The 8,922-nt window shown below is 47.9% G+C and overlaps 1 pseudogene; it reads left to right on the plus strand.

Annotated features, from left to right (window-relative positions):
- The window catches only part of LOC106612526 (T-box transcription factor TBX1-like), an 11,355-nt pseudogene extending 2,817 nt beyond the window's left edge, over positions 1-8,538 (plus strand).
- Positions 8,539-8,922: the final 384 nt, after the last annotated feature.

Genomic DNA, 8,922 nt, shown 5'->3' on the forward strand with positions numbered 1-8,922 from the left:
AACCTCCCGCACCTCAGACTCCTGGAGCGGGCCAACCACCACCGGCCTGAGGAGAGACACATGGAATGAGGGGTTAATACTGTAATCAGGGGGAAGCTGTAACCTATAAAGAACCTCGTTCACTCTCCTCAGGACTTTAAATGGCCCCACAAACCACGGACCCAGCTTCCGGCAGGGCAGGCGGAGGGGCAGGCGGAGGGTCGAGAACCAGACCCAGTCCTTACTGCGGTGACGGTCTGCACTGGCTTTCTGGCACAGCACGGCCCACTGGAGGTGAACATGGGCGGCGTCCCATGTCTCCTCCGTGCGCCTGAACCAGTCGTCCACCGTAGGAGCCTCAGTCTGACTCTGATGCCAAGGTGCCAGAACCGGCTGGTACCCCAGTATGCACTGGAAGGGGGAGAGGTTAGTGGAGGAGTGGAGGAGTGGTGGAGTGAGTTCTGAGCCATCTCGGCCCAGGGCACGAACGCTGCCCACTCCCCCGGCCGATCCTGGCAATACGACCACAGAAACCTGCCCACATCCTTGTTCACTCTCTCCACCTGCCCATTACTCTCGGGATGAAACCCTGAGGTAAGGCTGATCGAGACCCCCAGACGTTCCTTGAATGCCTTCCAGACCCTTGAAATGAACTGGGGACCTCGATCAGACACTATATCCTCAGGCACCCCGTAGTGCCGGAAGACGTACGTAAAAAAGGCCTCCGCAGTCTGTAGGGCCGTAAGGAGACCGGGCAGAGGGAGGAGACGGCAGGACTTAGAGAATCGATCCACAACAACCAGGATCGTGGTGCTTCCCTGTGAGGGTGGGAGGTCGGTAAGAAAATCCACCGACAGGTGCGACCAAGGCCGCTGTGGAACGGGTAAGGGGTGTAGCATCACTCTGGGCAGGTGCCTAGGAGCCTTACACTGGGCGCACAACATAAACCCTCACGTCTTTGACCAAGGTAGGCCACCAGTACTTCCCAACCAAACAGTGCACCGTCCGACCGATCCCAGGATGACCAGAGGAGAGCAGACGGAACGGACAGCAGACGGAACGTACAGACACCCAGCGGGACACTGGAGGGAAGCGGGCTCTGCACGTAACGCCCGTTCAATGTCCGCGTCCAGCTCCCACACTACCGGCGCCAGCAGTCAGGATGCCGGGAGTATGGGAGTGGGATCCATGGGCCGATCCTCTGTGTCATACAGTCGGGACAGTGCTTTCACGTTTTGGGAACCTGGTCTGTAGGAAAGGGAAAAAACAAAACGGGTGAAAAACATGGCCCACGTTGCCTGGCGAGGGTTCAGTCTCCTCGCTGCCGGATGTACTCCAGATTGCGGTGGTCAGTCCAGATGAGAAAAGTGTGTTTAGCCCCCTCAAGCCAATGTCTCCACACCTTCAGAGCCTTGACGACAGCCAACAGCTCCCGGTCCCCCATGTCATACTTTCGCTCCGCCGGGCTGAGCTTCTTCGAGAAGAAGGCACAGGTGCGGAGCTTCAGTGGCGTACCCGAGCGCTGAGAGAGCACAGTTCCTATCCCAGCCTCGGACGCGTCCACCTCCACTATGAACGCCAAAGAGGGATCCGGATGAGCCAGCACGGGAGCCGAGGTAAACAGAGCCTTCAGGTGACCAAAAACCCTGTCCGCCTCAGCCGACCACTGCAGTCACACCAATCCCCCCTTCAGCAGTGAGGTAATGGGAGCCGCTACCTGACCAAAACCCCGGATAAACCTCCGGTAGTAATTAGCAAACCCTAGGAACCGCTGCACTTCCTTTACTGTGGTGGGAGTCGGCCAATTATGCACGGCTAAAATGCGGTCACTCTCCATCTCCACCCCTAAGGTGGAAATGCGGTACCCTAGGAAGGAGACGGACTGCTGGAAGAACAGGCATTTCTCAGCCTTGACGTACAGGTCATGCTCCAACAGTCGATCAAGCACCCTGTGCACGAGGGACACATGCTTGGCGCGTGTAGCGGAGTATATCAGAAAGTCATCAATATACACCACTACACCCTGCCCGTGTAGGTCCCTGAAAATCTCATCTACAAAGGCTTGGAAGACTGATGGAGCATTCATCAACCCGTACGGCATGACGAGGTACTCATAATGCCCTGAGGTCGTACTGAACGCTGTCTTCCACTCGTCTCCCTCCCGGATACGCACCAGGTTGTAAGCACTCCTGAGATCTAGTTTGGTGAAGAAGCGCGCCCCGTGCATTGACTCAATCACCGTGGCGATAAGAGGTAGCGGGTAAATGTACCTCACCGTGATCTGATTTAGGCCTCGGTAGTCAATACACGGGCGCAGACCTCCCTCCTTCTTCTTCACGAAAGAGAAACTCGAGGAGGCAGGTGAAGTGGAGGACCGAATGTACCCCTGACGCAGAGATTCAGAGACATATGTTTCCATTGCCGCCATCTCCGCCTATGAGAGGGGATACACGTGACTCCTGGGAAGTGCAGCGTCTACCAGGAGATTTATCGCACAATCGATGGGGTGGTAATTGAGTCGCCTTCTTTTTGGAGAAGGCGAGAGCCATATTCTGGGGGAATGCGCACAGTGGAGACCTGGTCTGGACTTTCCACCGTAGTAGGACCAACGGAAACCCCTAAACACCTCCCCGAGCACTCTCGCGACCACCCCGTGAGAGCCCTCCATTGCCAAGAAACAGTGGGGTCATGACAAGCTAACCAGGGTAGGACTAGCACCACGGGAAACGCAGGAGAGTCAATGAGGAAGAGACTAATTCTCTCCTTGTGACCCCCCTGCGTCACCATACCCAGAGGAGCGGTGGCCTCCCTAATCAACCCTGACCCTACTGGTTGACTGTCTAAGATGTGAACGGGGAAGGGCACAGCCATGGGAACAATGGGGATCCCTAAACTAAGGACGAACGATCTGTCTATAAAATTCCCAGCCGCACCTGAATCAACGAGCGCCTTATGCTGGGAATGCGGTGAAAACTCAGGGAAAGAAACATACAAAAACATGTGTGCAACAGAGGGCTCTGGGTGAGAAGGGTGCCGGCTCACCTGGAATGATGCCAGAGTGCCCTGCTTGCTGCCTCGATCCCCAGAGGAACCAACCCGGCACCGACCGGCAGTGTGACCTCTGCGGCCACAGATGGTGCACGAGCCGGAACCTCTTCCAGTCTCCCTACGCACAGCACCTCCCAGCTCCATGGGTACCGGAGCGGCGGTGCTGGGGGATGGAACCGATAGAACCCGATCTGGGTGGCCAGCAGGTTATCCAGCCGAATGGACAGGTCCACCAGCTGGTTGAAAGTGAGGGTGGTGTCCTTGCAGGCCAACTCCCGACGGATGTCCTCGCGCAAACAGCGGCGGGTGAAATCCTCGAAATGGTCCAGTGCCGCACCCGGGGAAGGGCGATACGAATCCCACTGGAACTGGGTGAAGGGGGGGGCGAGTAGTGGAGACCCTGGTTGTGCTGGTGGAGGCGCTGGAGGAACTCCCTGTCTCTCCCAGCGGTCCATAGTTTGGACAACGAGGTCCATGGCGGTGCCGAGATGGTGGAGCTTCGCTGCATGCTCCCGGACGCGCTCCTCCACCCCTATTCCAGGGGCACCTGCTCCTGCTGACTTTATATAGTCGGTGTGGGATTCTGTAAGGGGTGTGTAACCGGTGGCAGGGAAGTCAGACGCAGGAGAGCAGAACTTGGTAATAGCCGGAGCAGTTTAATAGCAAAACCAACGGCATAAAAATAACAAGAAATGGGTACAAAAACCTGTCGCGCACCAATCAACACGTGCACAAGCACTTACAATAAACAATCCCACACAAAGACATGGGGGGAACAGAGGGTTAACCTCTCTAGGGTCGGCGGGACGAAATCGTCCCACCTACTCAACAGCCAGTTGAATCCCGTGGCGCATTATTCAAATACCTTAGAAATGCTATTACTTCAATTTCTCAAACATATGACTATTTTACACCATTTTAAAGACAAGACTCTCGTTAATCTAACCACACTGTCCGATTTCAAAAAGGCTTTACAACGAAAGCAAAACTTTAGATTATGTCAGCAGAGTACCCAGCCAGAAATAATCAGACACCCATTTTTCAAGCTAGCATATAATGTCACATAAACCCAAACCACAGCTAAATGCAGCACTAACCTTTGATGATTTTCATCAGATGACAACCCTAGGACATTATGTTATACAATACATGCATGTTTTGTTCAATTAAGTTCATATTTATATCAAAAACCAGCTTTTTACATTAGCATGTGACGTTCAGAACTAGCATACCCCCCGCAAACTTCCGGTGAATTTACTAAATTACTCATGATAAACGTTCACAAAAAACATAACAATTATTTTAAGAATTATAGATACAGAACTCCTCTATGCACTCGCTATGTCCGCTTTTCGGTGAAAGCACATTTTGCAATATTCTAAGTAGATAGCCCGGCATCACAGGGCTAGCTATTTACACACCCACCAAGTTTAGCCCTCACCAAAGTCAGATCTACTATAAGAAAAATGTTATTATCTTTGCTGTTCTTCGTCAGAATGCACTCCCAGGACTTCTACTTCAATAACAAATGTTGGTTTGGTTCAAAATAATCCATAGTTATGTTCAAATATCCTCTGTTTTGTTCGTGCGTTCAAGACACTATCCGAATGGTAAAGAAGGGTGACACGCACGACGCATTTCGTGACAAAAAAATTCTAAATATTCCATTACCGTACTTCGAAGCATGTCAACCGCTGTTTAAAATCAATTTTTATGCCATTTTTCTCGTAAAAAAGCGATAATATTCCGACCAGGAAAGGTCGAGAGAGAGAGAGAAAATAAAAACATGGGGTCGACTCGTGCACGCGCCTCCGTCCCATTGTCCTCTGATAGAGCACTTACCAAAAGCGCTAATGTTTTTAAGCCAGTGGCTGGAATTACATCATTCAGCTTTTTCCCACCTTCTGAGAGCCTATGGGAGCCGTAGGAAGTGTCACGTTACAGCAAAGATCCTCAGTTTTCATTAAAGAGAGCCAAGAAGAACAAGAACTTGTCAGACAGGTCACTTCCTGTAAGGAATCTTCTCAGGTTTTTGCCTGCCATATGAGTTCTGTTATACTCACAGACACCATTCAAACAGTTTTAGAAACTTTAGGGTGTTCTCTATCCAAAGCCAATAATTATATGCATATTCTAGTTTCTGGGCAGTAGTAATAACCAGATTAAATCGGGTACGTTTTTTATCCGGCCGTGCAAATACTGCCCCCTACCCCCAACAGGTTAAATACACAACAAGGGATTGAGGGAATTGAAACCAGGTGTGAGGAAAAACAAGACAAAACACATGGAAAATAAAAAGTGGATCAATGATGGCTAGAAGATCGGCAACGCCGAGCGCCGCCCGAACAAGGAGAGGACCCGACTTCGGCGGAAGTCGTGACAGAGCATCCAGATGCTACGCTTGATGATTTTATGAAATTGCTTCTTTCAATTATTGATAAACATGCACCTGTTAAGAAAGTGTTAGAATTGTTAAGGCTCCATCAATTGATGAGGAATTGAAAAACTGTATGGTTGAAAGAGATGGGGCAAAGGAGTGGCTAATAAGTCTGACTGCACATCTGACTGGCTGACTTACCGCAAATTGAGAAATGATGAGGCTAAACTCAACAAAAAGAAGAAGAAACTGTATTATGAAGCTAAGATCAATGATATAAAGATGATGGTATTTTTTTGTTGTTGAATACTTTAAATGAAATTATGGGCAGAAAGACAAATTCAGGCCTCCCTAGTGACACAGTGGTCTAAGGCACCGCATCGCATTGCTAGCTGTGCCACTAGAGATTCTGGGTTCGAGTCCAGGCTCTGTCACAGCTGGCCGCGATCGGGAGACCCATGGGGCGGCGTACAATTGGCCCCGTGTCATCCGGGTTACGGGAGTGTTTGCCTGGAAGGGATGTCCTTGTCCCATCGCGCACTAGTGACTCCTGTGGCAGGCCGGGCACAGTGCACGCTGACATGGTCACAAGGTGTACAGTGTTTCCACCGACACATTGGTGTGGCTGGCTTCCGGGTTAAGTGGGCCTTGTGTCAAGAAGCAGTGCGGCTTGGTTGGGCTGTTTTTCGGAGGACGAACGGCTCTCGACCTTCGCCTCTCCCGACTCCGTACAGTGGTTGCAGCGATGAGACAAGACTGTAACTACCAATTGGATACCACAAAATTGGGGAGAAAAAGTGTGGGAGAGGTGGAAAAATATTTTCTATCGCTCAATAATGACAAACATCCTATCTGTCATATATTTAATCTGAGTCTAGAGGAAAGTGTTTGTCATAAGGCCTGGAGGGAAACCAAAGTCATTCCGCAACCAAAGAATGGTAAAGTGGTCTTCACTGGTTCTAACAGCCGACCAATCAGCTTGCTGCCAGCTCTTAGCAAACTGTAGGAAAAACTGTGTTTGACCAAATCCAATGTTATTTCTCTGTAAACAAATTAACAACAGACTTTCAGCATGCTTATAGAGAAGGGCACTCACAAATGACTGGTTGCTGGTTGAAAGAAATCGATAATAAGAAGATTGTCGGAGCTGTACTGTTAGATTTCAGTGCAGCCTTTGAAATGATTGACCATAACGTTTGTGGTATAGCTTTACAACCTCTACCATACTGTGGATTCAGAGCTACTTACCTAATAGAACACAGAGGGGTTTTCTTTCATGGAAGCTTCTCTAATGTGAAACATGTAAAGTGCTTAACATTTTTACCAATGACTTTCCGCTGGCATTAAACAAAGCCTGTGTGACCATGTATGTTGATGATTCAACCCTATACGTGTCAGCAACCAGAGCTAGTGAGTGAATTCACTGCAACCCTAAACAAAGAGTTGATGTCAGTTTAAGAATGGGTGGCCAGTAATAAACTGGTCCTGAACGTCTCTAAAATAAAATTAATAAAATCAAATCAAATCTAATTTGTCACATACACATGGTTAGCAGATGTTCATGCGAGTGTAGAGAAATTCTTGTGCTTCAAGTTCTGACAATGCAGTAATATCTAACAAGTAATCTAATAAATTCACAACAATACCTTATACACACAAATGTAAAGGGATGAATAAGAATATGTACATATAAATATATGGATGAGTGATGGCTGCGCGGCATAGGCAAGATGCAGTAGATGGTATAGAGTACAGTATATACATATGAGATGAGTAATGTAGGGTATGTAAACATTATTAAAGTGCCGTTATTTAAAGTGACTAGTGATACCTTTATTAAGTCCATTAATTAAAATGGCCAGAGATTTAGTGATGGTTGTTTAACAGTCTGATGGCCTTGAGATAGAAGCTGTTTTTCAGTCTCTCGGTCCCAGCTTTGATGCACCTGTACTGACCTCGCCTTCTGGATGGTAGTGGGTGAACAGGCAGTGGCTTGGGTGGTTGTTGTCCTTGATGATCTTTTAGGCCTTCCTGTGACATCGGATGCTGTAGGTGTCCTGGAGGGCAGGTATTTTGCCCCCGGGGATGTGTTGTGCAGACCGCACTACCCTCTGGAGAGCCTTGCGGCTGAGGGCGGTGCAGTTGCCGTACTAGGCGGTGATACAGCCCGACAGGATCCCCTCGATTGTGCGCCTGTAAAAGTTTGTGAGTCTTTTAGGTGACAAGACACATTTCTTCAGCCTCCTGAGGTTGAAGAGGCACTATTGCGCCTTTTTCACCACGCTGTCTGTGTGGGTGGACCATTTCAGTTTGTCCGTGATGTCCGGAACTTTTCACCTTCTCTACTACTGTAGAGAAGTTTTTATAAGAAACAATGTATTGGTAATTCCAAACTGTTTTCATAGTCAATTTATATACAGCACGGACACACAAACTTACCCCACCAGACTTGCCACCAGGGGTCTTTTCACAGTCCCCAGGTCCAGAACAAATTCAAGGAAATGTATAGTAGTATACAGAGTCATGAGTGCATGGAACTCCCTTCCATCTCATATAGAGCAAGAGAACAGCAAACCTGGTTTCAAACCTGTTTTTTTGTTTTTTTGTGTGTATATACTGACATGTATGTGTAACTGATAGATACACAGACACACTATGTTTTAATGTTTTTAAATGTATGTAAATTGTTAAGTATTTGTAATGTATTTTTCGTTATGTGTCGGACCCCAATAAGATTAGGCGTCAGCTAATAGGGATCTCTCTCTCTCTCTCTCTCTCTCTCTCTCTCTCTCTCTCTCTCTCTCTCTCTCTCTCTCTCTCTCTCTCCAGCTGAAGATAGCCAGTAACCTGTTTGCAAAGGGCTTCCGAACTACTGATCCTGACGCCTGGTAAAACAAATAAACATGTTATTTGTTTGTTAATGTCTAGAATTTCAGAATCATTTTGGTGATACATTGAACTTAAAAGTCAAAGTACAACAACCAAATTCAGACATTGAGAACTGATTGTCAGATTCAGGTGGCTTCCATCCTACAATTAATATCTAATCTAGATTGTTCCATGGAAACGCTCAATTAAATAATAACTGCACCATTGTACATCCTTATCGCTCTTATCACCTGATTCAGGTTAAGGAGCAATCGCAATAGGATACCTGATCTTTGACCCTGGCGTCTACATATGACAACACAACAGACACTCAAGTAGCCTAGTGGTTAGAGTGTTGGACTAGCGACTGAAAGTTGGCAAGATCAAATCCCTGATCTGTAGCTTGTGAGGTGTGGAAACACTTTGTTGCTTTTATGGATTTTGTCTTGTTGCTCTGTCTGTATGCTATGTTTTGCTTGTCCTATGTTGCTCTGCGTGTGCTCACTGCTCAATGATTGTCTATATTGTAATTGTTTTTAATAACCTGCCCAGGGACTGCGGTTGAAAATTAGCCGACTGGCTAAAACCGGCACTTTTAATGAAACGTTGATTAAGGTGCACTGTCCCTGTAAAAATAAAATAAACTCAAA

The sequence above is a fragment of the Salmo salar genome, chromosome ssa09 (genome assembly GCF_905237065.1).
Source record: "Salmo salar chromosome ssa09, Ssal_v3.1, whole genome shotgun sequence".
In the NCBI taxonomy this organism is placed as follows: domain Eukaryota; kingdom Metazoa; phylum Chordata; class Actinopteri; order Salmoniformes; family Salmonidae; genus Salmo; species Salmo salar.